The 23,156-nt window shown below is 40.9% G+C and overlaps 1 protein-coding gene across 9 annotated transcripts in view; it reads right to left on the minus strand.

The window, feature by feature from the left end:
- Positions 1 to 23,156, minus strand: part of NPAS3 (neuronal PAS domain protein 3) — a gene marked incomplete at its 5' end in the record, with an annotated part of 879,539 nt that overhangs the window by 331,037 nt on the left and 525,346 nt on the right. The window lies entirely within an intron of this gene.

Genomic DNA, 23,156 nt, shown 5'->3' on the forward strand with positions numbered 1-23,156 from the left:
TAAAGTGAATTACAAGAGCATAAAGGGAATATATTTTACTGTGTCAAAAACACATTTTTATGTGATATACAAACATTACTAGTATATTGAATGGTCAATCTCAACAACCTGATTTCACTTTCTGAAAGCCCATATCTGTATTTGGATAAAAATTAACATTAGAGAGAAAGTAACATGGACATGGGACATGGCACTAATAAAAACCATTATTGCATTTTCAGGACAATTGTGACAGTACATTCTCCTGTACCTCTTAGAATCTTTAAGGCATGGCTTAGCTTTCACTGGGGAAAGTCTAACCAGGGCTACTAGTAAACCATTTAGTTGCTCGTCAAATGGGAAATGAAGCTCTCTAACCACCTCCAAGTGAGGATGGCTGTGGAGCTTCTTTGGGGGGCAGAGGAGAGCAGCGAGGCAGCTGGCGGAATTTATTTCTCTCTGCTCCATGCCCCTTCTTGTGGCTGAATGCCAGGGTGAAGTGACACAATGAGAAACTGCTTCCCTCTCAGTGGGAGGCATGTCATTTTCTCTCTCCCTCATGCAAGCTCACTGGTTTCCTCTGGAAGTTCAGTTACCTTTACCCCAAACACTCCTATGCACAACAGGGGATATTTCGTTCAAAAAAGAACTCCTCAACAAACATGCCTTAATGATCTGATGAAAAACAGAGGAACATTAATGTCTCTGGATATTTCCAGAACTAATATCAGCTCAAAGATCTGTTTAGAAAATTAAGTGTCTGTTAGGTCTCAGTTCTTCCTAGCACTACTGAAATTTTAGACACATTAATAAGTTAAAGTAGGCAAAAATGTAGCATCAATGTGCTTTGCACATAGTGAACAATGGACAGATATTCACTGAGTAAAAATGACAAAATCAGACCTATAGTTTTTGATGCCAATAAATGCATCAAATTTGTTTTATTCTAATTTTTATGTGCATGATTCACAGCATCAATAAGTATATCAAGTTCCCAAACACAAGTAAGGGGGCAAGTTGCTTATATATTCAATATCCTTATTCTTAAAACTTAAGTGTTTATTGTCTTAATTATACATTCTCCAAAATTCAATCTGAGAGCTTCTCTTTTCTTTGTTTCATTTATTGAGACATTATCATGTTAGGACAAAAAAATATATGTTAACAACTCAATACATCCTAAACTAATTTTATCTTTCCATCTATTCCGCTCTTTTAAAAATTCATTTAAGGTTGGGGTAGAAGTGCTTATCAGCTTAGGAATCAATCAGATTCTTGTTCAATTCCCAGCTGTTCTGTTCACAGGTTATGTTACCTTGGGTAATCTATTTAATCTCTCTGAGTCTCAGTTTCCTCATCTATAAAATGGGAAACATTAAAATTCCTCCTTCATATGTTGATAGTTTCAATGCACTAAAAATGTGTTAGAGTTTGCACATCATAAATGATTAATAAAGGTGTTCTCATTCTGTTTTAATTAAATTATTGATACAGCAATGCACCATAGTTACCACACCAGAAACCTGGGTGTACTCTGCTTTCCTTTCTGTCACTTAATCAGGTTTCCCTAGTTTAACTTCCTAAATCGTCCTCAAATGTATGCCCTTCTCTCCTTTCGTCTTTTCTCGCCCTAAGTCATGGTTGGAGCCCTCATCCTCTGTCTCTTTACAAACCACTCCAAAACTATCTTTTTTCTTTTTTTTTTTGTCTTATTCAAAAGCAATACATTTTTATTGTAAAAGGGAAAAAAGACTTCTAACATGTATAAAATTTAAGGTGGATGCTTCTTATAAGTCTATACCCCCAGGAGAAAAAATTACATTTTCTTTCTATGCATACACTAACAGACGTGTTCTAAGTTTATGTATTCAGTTTCTTTGATTATTTTTACTGAATATATTGTAGTTATTATCCTTATCAGTATAATGTAGATATACCTCATTATAATAGTTTTGTAATATTCCATGTTATAAATTTATGGGCAACTTTGAATCAGTTCATTAATTCTTGCTTAAAATACTCCTACAAACCTTCCAATGGTTTCCCTTCCTATACAGTGTTTTCCCCTCCCTCAACTCCATATTCTATGAAGCAAACAGAAAAATAAATGTAGAATTCAAGTTTAACTCTGGTATCACTGCTTAAAATCCTTCATTGATTCCCATTGCACTGGAGAATGTTCAAGTTCCCTGAGATGGTGTACACAGTCTTCAATAATTTTCCCCCACCCACCTCTCCAGCTTCATACCACTTCCCTTTCTTTGCCTTAATATTTTGCTGCAGTTCTTTGTATGGTACCATATGTCATATTGTCTCCACTTCCTACAATGGCTTTTCTGCTCCCTTTTGTTATGGAACAGGGGTTAGCAGACATTTTGTAATAAACCAGCTAGTAAATATTTGAGGCTCTAGGGGTCATACTGTCCCTGTCACAACTATTTAACTCTGTGGTTATAGTGCTAAAGCAGCCACAGACAATATGGAAATGAATAGACATGGTTATTGCTTACAAAAACAGGCAGCAGGCTAGATTTGACATCTCTTGTTCTAGACAAGGTTTTGGCTAAGATGACACTCTTTCCAGAAAACCTTATCTAATACTTCAGTTTCTACCCAGTTCCCATAACACTCAACACATGTACACATTGCCCTATAAAACTACCAATGTATGTTTGTTTCTTTCAACAGACTGATAACCACTCGAGGGCAGGAGCCATGTTTCCTTCATCTTTGTGTCTCTAGCACTTATATGCACAATGCTTAAGCATTCAATAAATATTAATTAAAAGAAGAAATACACGTGTCTCCAAAATTCTTTTTTTAATTATTGCCTCTCTCTGTCTCTGTCTGTCCCTCTGTCTCTCCAGAAAACATTCTAATTAGGCGATTCACACAATATAAGAGCTAATTAAGTCCAACAAGCATTTCTTCATTAGGAGTTGCCTTTAAAACATATTATTAAGCAATGTTACTCCAAATATTTACTTTTAAAAATTAAAATAGAAAATCACTGAGAGTCTGGGTCTTCTCACAGAGATTAGGATTGAGGAGGTCTGGGTAAGGCATTTTCTATGCCCATCAGGTCATTCTGAGGCATGCTCCAGTCATAGACAGCCATCATCTCTTTTCCACCTTCCCAGTTTCAATCAAGCACTCTCTAAGTCCCCCTTACGAACATGGCAAGCCAGGCCAGCCCTCCTCATACCTGGTCTTCTAAGCATCCTATGGCCTTCCCAGGATTCAGCTTCCCCATTCCTGCACTCTTTATCCCCACAGAAAAGTGACCTTCCTCAAACCCCTGCAAGCCTGTCGGAAACCTGCAGGTCTCTGCACAATCCTTCTGCATGTCTTGTAATGCGCCTTACCTCCATCTTATACCCATATTTTCATTTTTGACTACACATGCTCTGCAAAGGTCAAGCAAACACTGTTACCTGCAGGGAATTTGGGTTAGGTCCACCACTCTCTGGTTGATTTTAACCTTTTACTCTTTTTCAATGGTTCGCATCTTTATTCTATCTGTACCTTTTATGATAAGCCTTTTCAAATCCTCTTGGAAAGTGAAATAATATAATCATTAATAATACATGTCTTCATCTTTCTGTTGCCTTTGCACATATCCTTTGCTTGTAATCCACCGCACAGCCCACCTGTATACACACACAGCCAAACCTGCTTTCTCAGGTTTCTCTGAGTAAAAGGAAACTCCATCCATCCAGTTGCCCTGCAGGTCAGCTAAACCTCCTAGTCATCCTTGCCCTCGCCAGTCAGCAAATCCTATGGGCTCCACTCTCACTTGTATAGAATCTGATTATTGCTCACCACCTCCACGGCTACCACCTGGTCCAGGTGACCACCATCTCCAGCCTAGAAGATCACAACTGCTTACTGTCTTCCTACTTCTACTCTATTGACAAAATGACAGCTAGAGGTACTTTTTAAAAAATAGCTTTATTGAGATATATTTCTTAGAAGAGGTGCTTAAAAAAACAAACACTTAAGTCAAATCATGCCACTTACAGTGGTTCCCCAACTCTCTCAGAATAAAAACAAAACTCCATATACCAACCTTCAAGGCTCCAAGAATCCTGCAAAACACTCTTTTCTCTCTGCCCTGACCCCTTCCTCTCCCTCTAGCTCACACCTTGTCAGCCACACTCCTTTGTCTAGACAGCTCTTCTCCCAGACATGAGCATGGAAGGTGCCCTGCCTCCCTCAGGGCTTTGCTCAAATGTCACTTTCACAGTGAGACCTACCCTCCTCAGCGATGTGTGACTGCAATCACTTCCAGGCCAGCACTTCGGACCCCTCCTTCCCTCCCTAGCACTTTTAATTATGTAACATACATGTATTGCACTTGTCTGTTCTCTCCTCCCACTAGAATATAAGCTCCATGAGGGCAGGGAATTTATTGTGCCCTTTTGTAAGGGCAGTGCCTGGAACACAGTAGGTGCTCAATAAATACATGCTGAATGAATAAATACATAACTCCTTAAATTTCTTCCTCGCAGCTAGTGTGACTTGCCTCTCAGGGCCTCAGGTGAGAAACAGAGATAACGATTCTATCCAGCTGACAGATTTGCTGTGAGCATCCAATGTGATCATGGATGTGAGAGCATTTTGGAATTTATAAAGCACTGTGCTACTGTGCTATCCTAAGTTTGTTATTAACCCTGAACAACTTTTGTTCTGAAAAAATACTGGAGAACAGTGGCTAATTGGCTAAGTGCAAATTTAGCACAAAACTGTAGAAGTTTCTCAGAGTTCCCTGGCAGTTTGTCAGTATCCCCTTACATAAGGAAAGCAAAATCCTCCATTTTTCTGTCATGTGTTCCACAAATCCTACATTAGCTTTTAAGTTTCTCAAGGTTGAGATCTGACTTCTACTGCAGCTGGATACTCAGTAAATAGAATTTCTCTAAAATGTTGCTAGCTTTCTGAAAAGTGTGTCTGGTTAACTTAGAGTCTACAGGGAAGGAACTTCATAAAAGTTCATTTCCATTGTTCTTATATTAATGATGAAAAAATATCCAACATAGCTCTTTGATAGAAACGAGAATGTTAACATCTGGTATAAGATCCTTTGGCAACTGCTAAAGATGTGATCAGCCTAAATGAACCATCTTACATATGTTTAGGGAATTCCCACCTCTAAAGATTTTTCCTTTGAATTAGGCACAAGCCTAGAATTAACTTTAGAAGGCTTTTTCCTTCCTTCTTGGGTATTCCCATCTGATATGAAAGTTAGTTTCTTGGTAAAACTAGATTCTTTGAACAGTTATTTCTGCTAAGCCTATGTTTTAATGGGGCCCTATTCTTATAGCAATGGGATTTCTTCCAGCAAAACATTTTTTTCATATTGACATTCCCATTAATAAAACCTAAGTTATGGAAGATAGTGTTTTCCAAAGATGGCTACACCAATTTATCCATCCCACACTGTCTTCTTACAAAGTGACGTTGACCGCCTCCATCAAGAGGCAGGATCTACATTCCCTCTTCTTGAACCTGGGCAGAGCTTTCTGAGAGCCGCAACTAAAGGAATATGATGGCGATGACACTGCATGACTTCTGAGATGGTTTTCTCCACCTGGTTCTCTTTTTCTTCGGACCCTGACCCTTGAAATGTAGGCACCATGAGGTAAGGCAGCTAGGCAGTCACATGGAAAGACCACAGACAGACAGTCCAACCAAAGTTCTAGACGAGTCCTCGGCTGACAGGCAGCATCAACCACCAGACCTGTGTGTGGGTTGTGCCTGCAGGTGACCCCAGCCTCTCCTTCGAGCTGTCCCACTGATGCCAAGTGAAGCAGAGAGAAGCTATCCCCGCCAAACACTGTCTGAATGGCAGATTCATGAGCAAAATAAATGGTGTCATTGTTTTAACCGCTACGTTTTGGGGTGTTTTTTATGCCGGCAATACTCTTCCTATTTTTCACATATGAATTTCCATTGATCAGTTAGAAGTCTGAAGCCTGCCTGCTGGACAACAGTCACATTCATGGCAGAGCCGTGTTTCAGAGCAGGAGTGGAAACACTGGACTTAGCAGACACTCTGACCATTGCTCAGCCAGGTGATGGTAAAGGTCTGCGCTACGAGAAACACACACACCTATTTTTTAAAGCTTTATTCTAGAAAAACTAGAACCTATTAACATATATGGCATTGGGGTCAGAAGGCCATGTAGACCCATTATTTGCTTTAAATAACTACCCACAACATGAGCACTGATGGCCAGTATTTTCATACTGGTTGTGAGATCCTGAGGAAGTAATAGACCCCTTTGTGCCTCACTTCCTTCCCCTGCAAAATGGATATAATTGTACCTACCTCATAGATTTGCCACAATAATTTAAAGAGACAGTAAAGTACGTGATGACTAGCACATGTTGCTATGCTTTGTTTTTCTTAACGTCCTCTCTATTCAATCATGACTGCAGATAGAAACGTATTTACTCTTTTATCCTGTATCCACTATAATTCTCCATTGAGACACATTTTTTAAAAGTGAAACATTCATTTGTTCTGTCCTCATCCTGTGGCTAGATTGATGCTTTCTAAAACATACTTTCAGGAAATGTTTTTAATTAGTAGATGGAAATCATCGGTAATGAAGATAGATGGAGTCGCCGTATATGTTTCCCTTGGAATATTCTGACCAGCTTATAAGATCTGTAGGAAAGAGCAGTTTCATTGCTTGATTATCAAACCCTAGGTAACACCTGTACACAGATTCAGGCTTCCAGAGTCCAACTGTGTCAACCTGAAGGAAACGTTTCACCATAATGCATTCAATACAAAGCAAGACTTCCTTTAAATTATTTTTAAAAGGGTGACTACATATTTTGCCTCAACCCCTGCATTAACAATTGCATGGTGGATTCAATGCTTGATGGGCTGATGATATTAATACAGATGATAATGTCTCAAAGAGTAAGGATGAGGGGGGAAAATGATGACCACTCTTGTAATAAGGCAGGGCGTTGTCTCATGAAAGACGATACTTTGCCCTGAAAACTGGGTCCAGACAGAGAAGATTATGTCAAACCTGCTGAGCAGTTCTGAAGCTCCAGAATTAGGGCCTTCATTAATATTTAAAAAAATTAATTCTCTTAGACTTATGTGAATAAAGCAGCATCCACAGGGCAGGCTCAGATTTTTAGGGGGAAAAAGAGACCCTCCAAAAAAATAAAATGTACTCATTTACTTATTATTTATTTCCACTTTGGCTTTCAAAATAGGAGACAGAATTGTTTGCCAAGAAAGAACCAAGCGGCCACACCTTAAGGGTTTCTGTTCACACATGGAGCTTAGCTTTCATATTTTCTACAGATCTTTAAGCAGTTATAAGTTTACATACTCATGTATTTATTAATTCAGCTTTTTTGCCTTTCATGAATAAATTATGCTTAGCTAATTTCCATATGAGCCTGGTGGCCTTCTCTGGGGCTTTAAATCAGAGTCTGGGGAAATTTTATGTACATTCAGCCACAGTTTATAGATACATTGAAAAGCATCTGACGTCACCAAAACCGCTTACAATGCTTCTGGGAGGAACCGATGACAGATGCAATCACAGACCGGTGACACTTGCACTCCTGGGGGCGGGCCGGCCAGATCAGACCGTTTGTCCGCTGCTGTTACAATCACTGCTGCCACAGTGCTGGCTGAGGGGTTTTGCTTGAGACGGAAATAATTAAGATGTTTCAGACTCACATTATCCATCTCTAGTCTAGTTCAAGTCTCTTCTGATGTGCATTTTATTTGCATTGTGAGCATGATGATTTATCACACTTTCTCTTACTCTCTGTGGAAAAGTCAAAGGCAACAATGGCAACTTGGAGAGATTTTGACTTTTGCTGAACACAGAAAATCATTAGTTTTAAATCTAAAGGTTCCTTATTGATTCTGAGGCCTCCAAGCCACCCTGCATATGCTACACAAGGCCTATATTAACTAGGTCACTGCCACAGCATTCAAAGGGCGTCGGGCTCCAGCCATGACAATGCCAAAATAGCCTAAATACAAAGCATCTAGATATTGGAAACACGGATGCTTTCTTGTGTTTCTTTTGTTGTTGTTGTTGTTGCTCCAAGCCAAGTAGCTAGAACTTCCTGTCTAATGTGAGTTCTACAGTAGTTGGAGTAAGAATGAACTCCATAGTTTCTCTTCCAGTGCAGGGCAGTTTAACCTTTAAGTGATTAGCACAAGCATCTCAATTCTAATTAAAACTAGATTATTTTCCATCTGCTTTCCCCCAGAGAGTGAAAGTTAGCTCTTTGGTCAATTTACACACTCTTATATGGACATCATCTGAATCCTATCTAATAAAAGAGCAATATGCAAATTGACCATCACTCCAACACACAAGATGGCTGCCCCCATGTGGTCAAAGATGGCTGCCCATCAGGCTAGCAGGGGAGGGCAGTTGGGAGGGACCAGCCTGCAAGGGAGGGCAGTTGGGGGCGATCAAGTCTGCAGGGGAGGGCAGTTAGGGGTGACCAAGCCGGCAGAGGAGGGAAGTTGGAGGTGACCAGGCTTGCAGGGAAGGGCAGTTGGGGGGGACCTGGCCTGCAGGGGAGGGCAGTTAGGAGTGACCAGGCCTGCAGGGGAGGGCAGTTAGGAGTGACCAGGTCTGCAGGGGAGGGTAGTTAGGGGCAATCAGGCTGGCAGGGGAGCAGTTAGGCATCAATCAGGCTGGCAGGGGAGTGGTTAGGAGGTGATCAGGTTGGCAGGCAGAAGTGGTTAGGGGCAATCAGGAAGGCAAGCAGGCAAGCAGTTGGGAGCCAGCAGTCCAGGATTGTGAGAGGGCAATCGGACATCCCTTGAGGGGTCCCAGATTGGAGAGGGTGCAGGCTGGGCTGAGGGACAACCCTCCCCCCCCCCCCCCCGTTCACAAATTTCATGCACCGGGCCTCTAGTATACATATAAAAAAGGAAAGATATATTTGACATGGTATGTGCTAAGTCCAGATACAGAAGAATCTGAGCTTTAAAATCTATGTCTTTTCTTCCTTAAATGCTCTTGGGGGAAATTTGGCTACTGAGTGTGTGCGCACAGGCCCAGGGGCAGCCCAGGCTTACGCTAACTAAAGTGTCCTGTTTCTGAGGGTCAATTCTGAGCCTGGCAGCAATTTTAGGAGCATTAATATTATTTCAGCTCACAGATTTAGCAAAAGTGGACTAATAAATAAGAACTGCAATTAACAAATATATTACAGTCCTGAAATTCTCAGCCTAGCTTTTTTTTTTATCAATGCCCTCTAGGAGAATAAGCAAATTCCTCAGCCTTCCCCTCTCTTCCCTAAAGGTGAACAGTTGCTAGATGAACAACAGTGATTTCATGCTAATAATACTTATCTGATAACTAAATTGGTGACTGTACTTCTTTTATGTGAATATTTGTTAAGAGGTTAAAAAAACAAAACACGAACTTCTTACTGAACATCATCTATTTTTTCTAGTGTTTGTGTTTTTCTGGTCTAAAAAATCTAGAATTTGAGGCTTTTGTTAGGAAAGGCAGGGGCCTCCAGGAATGATCCTAGCTTTAGTGCTCAAAAGGACCTGGTTTCTAATTCTGCCTCCGACATGTTTCAAACCCGTAAGCGGGCGGGGGCAGGGAAGGGGGATAGACCATCTCTTGCTTCTCCAAACCTTTCCATCTTCTCTCCCACATGCCTGGGCAGTCAGCCTGTCTCTCTGCTGGCAGCCTCCAGAGCATGCTCATCCTGCTTCTATGTTTTTGTTCACACTGCACCCCTCTCCCCACCTGCTACACATTTTGATTTGACTCATCCTTCTGGAGAAGCTCATGTGTCAATTGCTCAGATACTCCTCTTAAAACTGTTATCTTACTTACTGTAGATGACACAGGATTGAGCATTTTATCATCTGTGATGTAGCTAATTGATCTTGTGCAATTCCACAAATGACTGAGAATAAACTAAGAACACATACAACTGAATAATGATAGAATTGATATATACCACCTATTTAGTGGAATTAAAACAAGGGAAAATATAAATAAAAAGAACATCAAATATGTTTTATAAATAAAAGAGCATAATGGCCATTTGTAAACTTAGTACACACAGGCTAAGCATATTATATCCTACAGCTTTACTGCTCAGAGGCTATAGGACCTTAGACAACATACATAACTTTCCTAAGCTTCGGTTCCTTCAGTTTTAAAATGGGAATGATAGAAATAGATTATTTTTTGGTGAGAATATAAGAAGATAATAAATGTAGACTTTTTAAAAAGTACCTGGCACACAGTAACAAAAGCTAATAACAACAGCACTAGCCATCATAACTGAGTAAATATATAATCTTGGTTTTTAGTTACCTATATGCATGTGACTGATCTCCTTATCTGTTGTAAACTTCTTAAAGGCAGAGTCCATATTTAAAACATTTCCCCTCTACTGAGCATAGTGGGCATTTAAGGACTACTTAAATTGGACAGGTACAGGCAAAAAAAATGAAACTAAACCCCCAACTTACACCACACACAGGAATAAACCCAAAATGGATAAAAGACTTAAATGTAAGTCGTGAAACCATAAAAATCCTAGAAGAAACCATAGCAAAATCTCAGACATCTCTGGTAACAATATGCTTACCGATACATCTCCTAAGGCAAAGGGAACTAAGGAGAAAATAAACAAATGGGACTACATCAAAATAAAAAGCTTCTGCACAGCAAAGGAAACCATCAACAAAACAATAAGAAAGCCTACTGCATGGGAGAACATATTTGCCAATGCTATTTCAGATAAGGGTTTAATCTCTAAAATATATAAGGAACTCATACAACTTAACCAAAGGAAGACAAACAACCCAATTAAAAAAATGGGTAAAGGTTCTAAATAGACACTTCTCCAAAGTGGACATACAGAAGGCCAAGAGATATATGAAAAAATGCTCAAAGTCACTAATCATCAAATTAAAATGACAAAGAGTTATCACCCCACACCTGTCAGAATGGCTACTATCAACAAATCAACAAACAAGTGTTGGCAAGAATGTGGAGAAAAGGGAACCCTAGTGCACTGCTGGTGGGAATGCAGACTGGTGCAGCCACTATGGAGAACAGTATGGAGTTTCCTCAAAACATTAAAAATGGAACTCCCATTTGACCCAAGGATCCCACTTCTAGGAATATATCCTAAAAAAAAACGAAACACCAATCAGAAAAAATATATGCAACTCTCTGTTCATAGCAATGCACAATTTACAATACATAAAATCTGGAAATAGCACAAGTGCCCATCAGTAAATGAATGGATAAAACAGTTATGGTACAATTATACCATGGAATACTATGCAGATGTGAAAAAGAAGGATCTCTTACCATTTGAGACAGCATAGAGGGACCTGGAGAGTATTATGCTAAGAGAAAAAGCCAGTCAGATAAAGATAAGTATCACATGATCTCACTCATATGTGGAATCTAAAGAATAAGATAAATTGATGAACAAAATAGATCTAAAGACATAGAAGCATGGAACAGACTGATGAATTTCAGAGGGGGTTGGGTGGGGAGAGATGAACCAGGGAACTTATATGCATATATGTATAGCCCATGGACACAGACAACAGTGTGGTGGAGGCCTGGGAGGGGCAGGTGCAGGGTGGATGGAGGTCAATGGGGGAAAAAAAAAAAAGGGAACATCTGTAATATTTTCAACAGTAAAGATAAATTTTTAAAAAGGACTTCTTAAACATGGTCAAATAAAATAGTTTAATTTATTGGGTTGACACATTTAAATATCTCATTTACTTATTTATTCATTCAGTAATATTTACTGAGGATCTACTATGTGCAAAGTAGAATACATTTGCCTCTGAAAACCAAAACAGACTGTCCCTGACATTACTTATTCAAAAACAAAAGTGCAAATGGATATTACAAATACATAAATTGTTTGATTATTGATCATTCCAATGAAAAGAACCTTGGGAGAATTTAATAGTGTATGACTAATAGTGCTCATATACACATTAAATATATTAAATCCAGGTCCTGCTTACTCTTTCTACAGCGAATGGAAGGACTATAATAACAACAGCATGAAGATAATAATAACAACGGGGAACAGTAGTTGAGCACTTACTATTGTTTCAGGTCCTTTGGGTCATAGGTGTTGGGGTGCAGGCAACTCCATAAGCTGCCAGAGGAAACCTGCCATGCAATCCAGGACTCACCAGTTCTCTGAACAAAAGCTTTGTGCTTGGTGTTGCACAGGAAGGTGCCAACAGTTCCCAGCTCCTCTCCGAAAGGAGCCTCGTGCCCATAAATCAAAGAGCAACCCCCGGGCTCGGCCAGTGAGGAAGGGCGGCATGCTCTGCAAACCTGTGTCACAGCTGCAACCACGAACAGTCCCTGTTTACGGGAACTAATGGCCACCAGCTTCACCTTCATCGCAATGCAAGCTGTGAGCCCACAGAAATCACAGGGCTCTATCGGAACTGAAGTTTGGGAAATTAGGAGGGCTGGGTCTCTCAAAAAACTTCATAGAGAAACAGTGGCTTAGGCTGCCGGCTCGGTGCTGGCTATAACACACGTGCTTTGGCATTAATTCAGAAGGCAAGGCCTCCGACACTCACTGTATCTCTGAGAGCGCGCTATTCCAACAATAGATTACTATAATGTACTTGGCCGGTGCAGCCCTTACTGTTAGCATGAGTTAAGGCCGATTCATTTGAGCTATAAAAATAAAAAAAAATTAACAACAATAATAATGAACCTTTTATACACACGCTGGCTTCACTAGAGAGTCCCACACAGAATATGGAACTGAGGGCCACCAAGGAGATTTGTGGCACTGCCCAGGGGACTCCAGAGTCCAAAAAGCAATGAATGCATTAAGCGAATCCATAACTGCCGCTTTCTCATGTGTGACAGATATAATATCCCTCATTTTATTTAACTGTTTTGGGATATCATGTGTGAATGAGCACAATGGAACAGAAAAAAAATAAGCTTATACAAACGGTGGGCAGTGACCACAGCTTTTTATGGGCTCTGGTTCACCTTGAAGAGGAAAAGGGCATGTCAGGCAGTGACCTTCTGGCTAGGCACGCAGTCGGGATGGGCCATGCCAAGAATCCAGTGTGAAGCTTCCCTGGCACTTCAACCGAGAACAGGCCTTATGCTGCGGAAACCTTTCATCTCCATTGCAACTGTTTTCATAGATACCATAACTCTGAATAAAATCCATAGGTCATATCACATAAACCAGTTACAGCTGTTACTGCAACACAGCTGGACTCCCTGGTAGACTGAAACATAAATTATTCCACTGTGAAGATCTAACAGGTTGCTTTTGGATATAGGTACTTGAGTCAAGATCTATTGCTAAGGATTACAGGACTTCAGGCATATTTTCTTCGCCTCAGTTTATCCATCTATAAAATAAGGTTAATAATACTGCTGGTGTTTGAATGTCCCAGGAATGTTAGAGTCAGGCATTGTGTGAGGAACTGTAAGGCATGCAGAACTTAACATTTAGAAATGTTTGAGATCTCCTTAGGTATAGAGTTGTTTAAGTATAAATTATTATTAAAATTATTAGGCTTGAGAATTATAATTTCTGCTTCATTATTTTTCTCATTATGCTCATTCTATGGGGGTTTTCCTATAAACATTCCAAGTGAGCTACTGCCTTTATTATGTACTCAATTTAATATTTGTTAGAAAGTTTTAAAACACACCAGGTGACTTAAATTTGCAAGATCCAAGGTAAGACAAAAACATAATTTCTTTTCCCAAAGAAGATTTGATAAGAAAAAAATTACTAATTGGATGGTGGCTACTGAGAAAGGATTGCTTCAAGTTTGTTTAGTGGCTTTGACTTCTCTTTTTGGAGAAGGGCTGGCTAAGATGTAATGACCTCACACTAACAGAGATACCTCCAATTCCCATTTGAAGCTTCTGGTCTTAAAAGGGCAACGTCATAGTCCCCTTAACTTTCTTTCTAAGCCACTGTTCATTGTTGAATTTCCTATAGTCTTCCTCATCCTACCTCAATGGACACAATAGGAAAGACAGGAATATGATGAAATCATTAACTTATAGAATGTTAAAACTAGAATAATAAGAATTACTCTGCTCTCTGCGAGGCATTTTATATAATGTAAAATCTCATTTAATCCATCTCAATGAGATAGCCAATAGTACTACTCTCATTTTATGTAAAAGGACAACGGAAATTCAGAGAGACTGAGCAACTAGCAAAAGATCACATGGCTGGCAGTGTGGGAGCTATCGTTCAAATCCACAGGATATACTCAGGACCATGTACGTTCAATCAAGCATTACCTTCTGCTAAAGTCTTCCCTCGTGCCCTGTGCTAGAAGGTCCCTGTGACAACTCAGGATAGATGGGTTATGCTGCAGCAACAACCTTACTTTATGAGTAGTTTAACAAGTGGTAGCTTATTTCTCACTCAAGCTCATGTTCAGCATGGATCACTGGGACTCCGCTCCGTTCTATCCTTACCAGTGGTCGGCAAACTCATTAGTCAACAAACCCAAGTATCAACAGTACAACGATTGAAACTTCTTTTGAGAGCCAAATTTTTTAAACTTAAACTTCTTCTAATGCCACTTCTTCAAAATAGACTCGCCCAGGCCGTGGTATTTCGTGGAAGAGCCACACTCAAGGGACCAAAGAGCTGCATGTGGCTCGCGAGCCGCAGTTTGCCGACCACGGCTCTAGGCCCAGGCTGCAGAGCAGCTACCACTCTGTCATGAAGAGGGAAGGAGAACTTCAGAGGGTCTTGTGATTCAATGAGTCAGACTGAATGAAACATGCCATTTCCGCTTACAGTTCATTGGCTGGAACTGTTATGATGTCCCACCCGACCACAAGGGGGCAGGGTGCTCAGTTCTCCTAGTGCCCAAGAGGAGAGGACAGCCAGGTAGTCACCTGGCACAGCACTGGGGGGATTATGTAGTCCAGCACCTTTAGGACACAGGTAAGAAGTGTAGCTAAAAGGTGTGTGGCTTGCCTAATGCTGCCCAGCTAAGCTAACTGGAGACGGAGGAGAGACAAGAGCTCAGGTTTCTCCAGTCCACTAAACTTTTCCAACACATTCCCTTAGAAAGTATTAGGACACATTCACAACCGTGGGTTCCACTTATATCACTATTGTCTCAACCACCCCATGAACTTGAAACTATTAGCGTCCCATTTTACAGATAATGAAACTGAAAGTCAGAGAGATTGATCCATTTGCCCCAAAAGGAAATGACAGAGCAGGATGTGACTCAGGGGCCTGAGCCAAGCCAGCACTGAGCTGGGCCTCCTCCTAGTGGTTGCTTCAAAAGTAGTTTCCTAGTTTTACAACCTCATCACTGGATGCTAAGCAAAAGCTCAGATTTCACATTGGAATCTGCTTGTCAGTTTGTAAGCATGGCAATTGTCCTGTTTAGGAGAATCACACAGGGAATAAACACCCTAAGCAAATGTCACCTCCTCCATGAAATCCTCACTAAGGGTGTGATTTTCCCTTAGAACTCATAACACCTTTTATAAACAGATTTGAAGATGTTTGGACCGTATTGAGTATATAGGTGTTAGTTATTACTATCTAACAATAACAATCCCATAGACATTTAAAAATTATTTATTAAATTGATTGGGGTGACATTGGTCAACATAAATCTATAGGTTTCATATGTGTATTTCTATGTTACAAGATCTATTATATTGCACCATGTACCCACCACCCAAAGTCAAATCTCCTCCTTAAAAATTAAATATGTCAGGGTAAAACTATTTTATTGAAATAGGCAGAAGAGTTACAGAAATAATTTTGATATAAATCATTTATGCAACATGAAAATAGGATTCTCAGTTGAATTGTCCAGACCCTGAAAAGCACTGAAAATCAGATGAGCATTTCCCTCTTTTGGCCAACTCAATAGGCAAAGATCGGAAGACACTGGACCAACATCTTTTACAAATGTTGGCTGTTGGAGGAAAGCTTAGAATTCTGAGGCAGAGCGATAGCTTCGGGAGGAGTAATTGCATGCTGAAGGTGCAGAAGCCAAACATTTACTTTTATAACATGGAGTTGCCTAGTTACCATATTTAGAAAACAGTGCAAAATAAAGCACAGAGGGAGAAACTTAGATTTTATTACTTGTTTTAGTGTCACTATACATGCTAATTTTCTTTTTATCTGTCATCAGCTTTTATTTTTTCCTGTTGTAATTTAAAGCCAGCCTACCCTGACCTGTGAAATAAGGGATGCCTCCTAGGGCTTTGCGATACACAACTCGCTCTGCCCAGAAGGAAGTGTGTATTAAAACCCAGAGATCTCTAGGTTGTACTCCAGCAAACTAGCACAAAGGGACCATTTAGACTTGGAGTCCTGAGGGTAATTATAAAACCACCTTTCTTTCCATTGCCAATGTCACTGATAAGAAAATACAAAATAGTATGCTCATAACAGAACTGTATGCATACAAGTAAACCTATAATAAGCCTTTCAGTCATTGTGTGCAAAGCTATATCTTTGGTGCTACAAAGAAATTCCTACAAGAAGAAGGATCTAGCAGTCACCTTAAGTATAGTTTTTCATTCAGTCAGTCACTCATTCAGCATATGATCATTGAATGACAATTGTGTGCCAGGCACTATATGGGGCACTGTGCAGAAATAATCTCTACCCTTCAAGAATCTGTCTGTTATTAAGTATGACAGAGGGAAACCAAGATGGCGGCATAGGTAAACATCTGAACTTGCTGCCTCACACAACCACTTCAAAACTATGACTAAAAGACAAAACGGATATCATCCAGAACCATGGGAAGGCTGGATGAGTGGAAATTATACAACTAGAAGGAAGAGAAAAGCACACTGAGATTTGGAGGAGGTGTGGAGGTGTGGAGGTGCGGAAGTGAAGTACGGAGGTACTGAGGCATGCATGAAAAAGGGCTGGCAACTGAGTACGCTGTTGTCTTTTTCAATCAGGAGGGAGACACAAGCTCCAGACTGCTCTGAACTCCAGTTTTGGGCAAGACTCTGGGGACCCAGACTCATCCGGGGAGAAACTGGACTGTCTGGCCTTGGGCAGAACTTGAGGGCGGCTTTCTCTTAGAGGTGCTTGCAGCGATCATTGTTCCTGCGCAGTGCAGTGGGACACAGAGACCCGGGAACCACTTCAGGGCAGGGCTGATGGTCAGCCATTGCTGTTTGCTCTGCCCTGGTGATTCCCCTGAGACCATGCCCCACCCAAGCTGTGAGCAAAGGCTTTTGCATATGAATGGCCTGGCCCTTTGCAATCTGAAACCTAACATACTGTAGCTGGGTCAGAGAGCCCCAGAGCCTCCAAAAGAAGGCCCAGGGCTCGACAGCAGCTTGCATTGCTTCACAGCTGGGCCTTATCTGGGCACCTCCAAACCCCAAACAAAGAGGAGGAATCTGCAGATTGCTCTGTAGCTCCTGCTGGGTGGCCTCAGGCAGTGGCTGACTTTGCACTGTACACTGGAGATCCAAGAGCCAGTATACCCAGTGGTCAGAGTGAGACCATCCAGATTACAACTCTTCAGATCCATAAGAGACACACTTGGGGGCAGACTCAATGAGCGACAAAGCCCCACTGAAGCAAGTCTTGCCCCATAAGGGTGTCTCCAGCACAGAAGTTCTCCCATTGTAGACACAACTGATCCTCACAGCCAATTGGCCATCAGGTCAATTCCTCCCAGTGATACCAACAACAATCAAAGCTTAACTACAACAAGACTGTGCACGCAGCCCACAAAGGGGTGCACCAAGAATGTCCACCTCAGGTAATTAGGGAGGCTGAGCCACTGGGCCCTATAGGACACATAGCACACAAAACCACTCTATCAACACAGGGAAGCAGTCAAAATGTGGAGACAAAGAAACAGGTCAGAAATGGAGGAAAGCAAACTATTGGATATAGCATTCAAAACCATGGTTATAAGGTTACTCAAGAATCTTCTAGAAACCTTTGAGAAATTTAGTGAGACCCTCAAGGATATGATAAAGGACCAACTAGAAATTAAGCATAGACTGACTGAAATAAAGAATAATATCCAGAGATCCAACAGCAGACTAGAGGATCCCAAGAATCAAGTCAAAGATTTGAAATACGAAGAAGCAAAAAATAACCAACCAGAAAAGCAAAAAGAAAAAAGAATAAAAAATATGAAGATAGTGTAAGGAGCCTCTGGGACAACTTCAAGCGTACCAACATCAGAATTATGGGGGTTCCAGAAGAAGAGAGAGAGCAAGATACTAAAAACCTATTTGAAGAAATAATGACAGAAAACTTCCCCCACCTGGTGAAAGAAATAGAATTACAAGTCCAGGAAGTGCAGAGAACCCCAAACAAAAGGAATCCAAAGAGGACCATACCAAGACACATCATAATTAAAATGACAAGGGCAAAAGACAAAGAGAGAATCTTAAAAGCAGCAAGAGAAAAACAGTTAGTTACCTACAAGGGAGTACCCATAGGACTGTCAGCTGATTTCTCAACAGACACTATGCAGGCCAGAAGGGAGTGGCAAGAAATATTCAAAGTGATGGATATCAAGAACCTACCACCAAGAATACTCTACCCAGCAAAGCTATCATTCAGAATTGAAGGTCAGAAAAAGAGCTTCACAGATAAGGAAAAGCTAAGGGAGTTCATCACCACCAAACCAGTATTATATAAAATGCTAAAGGGTATTCTTTAAGATGAGGAAGAAGAAGAAAAAGGTAAAGATAAAAATTATGAACAACAAAGTGACAACAGATACATATCTATCAACAAGTGAATCTAAAAATCAAGTGAATAAAAAGTCTGATGAACAGAATAAACTGGTGAATACAATAGAATCAGGAGCATAGAAAGGGAATGGACTGACAATTCTCTGGGGGGAAGTGGTTGTGGAGGGTGCAGGAAGAGACTGGACAAAAATCGTACACCTATGGATGAGGACAGTGGTGGGGGTAAGGGCAGAGGGTGGGGTGGGAACCAGGTGGAGGGGAGCTATGGGGGCAAAAAAGAGGAACAACTCTAATAAGTTGAATAATAAAGATTTATTTAAAAAAAGAAGAAAGTATGACAGAGAGTACATGAGTAAACAGATTAGTATAATGAGGAATTATATATGGAAAAAGAGGGTTACTGGGCATTTACAGAAAAGGGAAGCAGACTGACCCAACTGGCGTGTGTGTGTGTGTGTGTGTGTGTGTGTGTGTGTGTTACAAAAAAAGTGGTATTTAAGTGAGGTCTATAAGATAGTTTCTTTCAAGATAGGCTGCTATGAGAGGGGTGGGTCATGTTTATAAAACAGAAATAATTAACTTTTGTACACTGCCTTTACAAAATATTCCTTTGATCTTCCTAGTAACACTATGAGATAAAAGTATTACCATTCTACCGATGAATCAGAGATTAACTGACTTCAGAGTGTGCAACTAGATGAATCTTTGATTCCAACCAGGTCTTGAATTTGAGATGATAGTGATTGTAAGTGCCCATGTTGTAATACTGTTGATGGTATCTACTGGAAGCCTCTAGGATTATTCTAAACAACTCATAATGCAGACTTTTTTCATAGGTTATGTGAATCAGTACCACCTTATATCTGTACTAGCAGCCCGTTTGCACGAAGATTCGTGCAATAGACCTTCATTCACCTGGCTGCCTGCACCAGTTTTCTGCCGGCACCAGGGACCCGGCCTTGGCTGTGGCCACCGCCTTCTGCCTTCTTTCAGGGTCGGGGCTTGGCCCCGGGCGGCGGCCTTGGGCTCCGCTGCACCCAGCCTCCCTGCTAAGGATCGCAGGAGCCAACCCCGGTGGTTGCCTGCGATCCATCGCAGGCTCCCTGCTGGTGCCCAAGGCCGGGAAAGCCTCCGCCCAAGGCTTTCCCGGCCTTGGGCTCAGCTGCACCCAGTGTCCCTGCTACGGATCGCAGGAGCCGACCCCTAGTGGTTTCCTGCGATCCATGCAGGCTCCCCGCTGGTGCCCAAGGCCGGGAAAGCCTCCTGCGGTGGCTTTCCCAGCCTTGGGCTGGGCCGAACCCCAGAGTCCCTGCAACGGTTTCCTGGTAGGCGTGGCTGGTGGGCATGGCTTGTGGGTGTCACAAAGGTATGGTCAATTTGCATATTACTCTATTATTAGGTAGGATAATATTTTATAGGTTTTTTTTTTTTTATCCCATGCCTACACAAGCAACTATCATATAACTAGTAAATTTACTCAAATAACCAGGTTAACTTTCTTTTGCCATTTAATTACTGATTATTTTTGAAATGACTGGTAGATGTCTTTCATAAGACATAGAGCATTCAGTTACATTTTTATACTGGGAAAGGGTTGAGAGGATGACTGGAACAGTTTTTTAAATCAAATATTATCCCACAGCTATTAAGTGTATGTATCAGATATGACAATTAACAATGTTATATTTCCATTTTCAAGAATTTAACTGTAATGAAAATAATTTTTTGCTAGGTTTAGTGAAATTAACCTCTTTATTCATAGAACTTTAGTCACAGAACTTTATATTTTTTTCCTTTATGTGACTTGAAAGAAATTTTAAACCTAAGATATATATGGGGAAAAAATCTATGCCAACTTTACTAATTGCTATCAAAATAGAGAAACTTTAAAGTGATTCAAAATATCAAAACAGTTTATATTGTGACATGAAAGAAAGACTGATTATTTCTCCTTATAGTTTTTTTGGCATTTCCTTCAGAATACTTCCATGCATTCAAGTCTAAATTAAGCAATTAATTTAATTCCAAGCCACTGAAGTTTTTAAAAAATGAAATGCTATTTAAATCAAAAGGAGGAGTTTTTCTTTAGCAAATTGTCCAAGACTTTATCTGCCTATAAGTGAATGAATAATGAATGAAAACAAATTATTACTTTGAGGGGATGTGGTGGTTGGAGAGTGGAATTCACACAAATATCATCAGAGCAGTGAAGTAACTCGGACCACTGGGAAGGCCAGGATGGTCTTACTGTAACATTTAAACTCCTTGGATTAGTTATTCCACAATCGCTGTGTTGTGAAAGGACTTCCAACCATATGCCAAAGGTAGAGACAAGACCGACTGATGTGTCTTTGAGAACCTGTCACAGTTTCCATTTTGGTTTTACTTAGTTCACATTAAATCACACACAAAGACGCCAGGATACGGTAAGATCTTGATTAACACAAGGTTCCTGCAATGAAGGGGTGGACAGGAAATTGGACTGTGTACTGTTCAGCCTTAGTAAAGGAGGCATGAGCTGGGGAGGAGACCAGGCACAGTCCCTCAGACCCTATCAAGGCAGGTCCAAAAAGCAAGTTGGACTCATAGGTGCGGTGATGAGAACAAGTTTGCAGTAAGGGGTATCAAAGGGCCCCACCATTCGGAGCTGGAGGAAGAATGTCTAAGGCATGTGTGTGTGGAGACCCCGTATCACTTTGCCTGAAAGGAAAGAAGAAATGGTATTCTCTGCTAAGGACTAATAGAAAACAAAAAGAAACTGATGTCTTCAAATGCATCCTACCTATCAAAGATTTTGACTGCAAGATGGTTCCTGTGAATGTCTTCCTTGGTAGTGGGAGGCTGTGGCCTTCCCAGCATGCAGTGTGTGCAGAAGAGAAAGAGACTTGTCAAGCTGAGGATCATGTAAATATTCACCCAGGAGGTGGAAGACCCAAGCACTGCTCCTTGAGGTCCTGCAGTAAAGCCTCTTTTTCGTACTCTAACATGCGTTTTGTGGCTGGTGCTACTTCCCACTCCACGCTGTCTGGCACAGAGCTGTCCCGTGGCACAGAAGCCCAGCACAAGGGTAAAACAAAACTGCTGAGCTGCAGTATTTCCCTTGCAGACCTTGGAGAACAATTTAGTACTGAACTTGTATCCAGGAAACGAAACACTTTTTCCTACGTTGAGAGGGAATGACACAACTGGGCATTGTGGTGTGACCTAAATTCACAGATAAATATTTGGACGGTGACTCGCCCTTCACCTGGCATTAATCCTTTGCCCTTCAATTTTAGGAAGGTACCTTAAGTCATTATTGCCTCCATCAAAAGCTTTTGTGGGACTAGATCTGCCTCCTTATGTTACCTTAGGGTTGGCCGCTGAGAACAAGGCAGGTGAGGAGGAGCTAACCCTTTCCCGGGGCTTGAGCTGCCTTTTCAGTAAGAAGCTGAGGAGGCTGTGGCCTCCATAGGATTTCAATTTCTGCAGCCCAAGCTCACACTTTTCCCCCCGTATTTGCTTTTATGTTTCTTGTCTTTTAAAAGTACAGCATCCTACCTAAGCCTGAGCTACACCCTAGCTCTGCCTTCCTTCCACACAGTGATCAGTAAAAGAGAAAATTCTAGTGCCTCCATCACCTCTAACTTATACCAGTCACACTACAGCTCAGAACAGTGTAGTCTCAGGCTAATGTATGAGATGTTATAAAGCTTTCCCTGCCTCACTTATTGACCAACAACACTAGCTCTTCAAAAGGATTTTAATCAGAAGGAAATGTACTTCTTCACATAGTTGAGTACTGGCCTCATTATTGGCGAAGGCTATCTTGTCCATAGATAAAGTAAATGAAAATACTAAATGTTCATCATTTTTCTAATCGTCTTTTTCAGCTTAAAAGGGACATCCCATTTTAAAATTTCATGCATGTTGCTATTCCTCAAGTTTTATCATTTGTCAACAAATCAACTACCTGCTTAGCAGCCCTCATGAGGGATTTAAAATAGCCGCCATGAAAAATCCTGGGCATTTACTATTTTTATAACAAACTTGATTGTCACCTATGATATTTCAAAGATCACTCCTCATATAGACATCACGCTGGAAATGAGATGCAGGGCCTGCTTTCCATGGAACATTATGCAGAGGCACTCTGACTAATAAATCTTCCTAGCTAATGCATTCCAGATGGAAGCCATGTCTCACAGATTTAACCTTCCTAAACCCTTCCAAAAATTTCTCCCATCAAAAGCTCTCTGAATGAGACATGTTTGATTGAAATGGGATCATCAATACATGACAACTAAGTAATAGTACAAATGATTACCGCTTGCAGGAAAATTGCCGTATTCCTCCCCACAAAGACATGGTTCTGGACAATCCCTGGACAAGAAGATGTACCTGATATGTCTTACTGGGTAGTTTAAACGCTTTTCTCTT

The sequence above is a fragment of the Cnephaeus nilssonii genome, assembly GCF_951640355.1.
Source record: "Cnephaeus nilssonii genome assembly, chromosome: 4".
Classification (NCBI taxonomy): Eukaryota; Metazoa; Chordata; class Mammalia; order Chiroptera; family Vespertilionidae; genus Cnephaeus; species Cnephaeus nilssonii.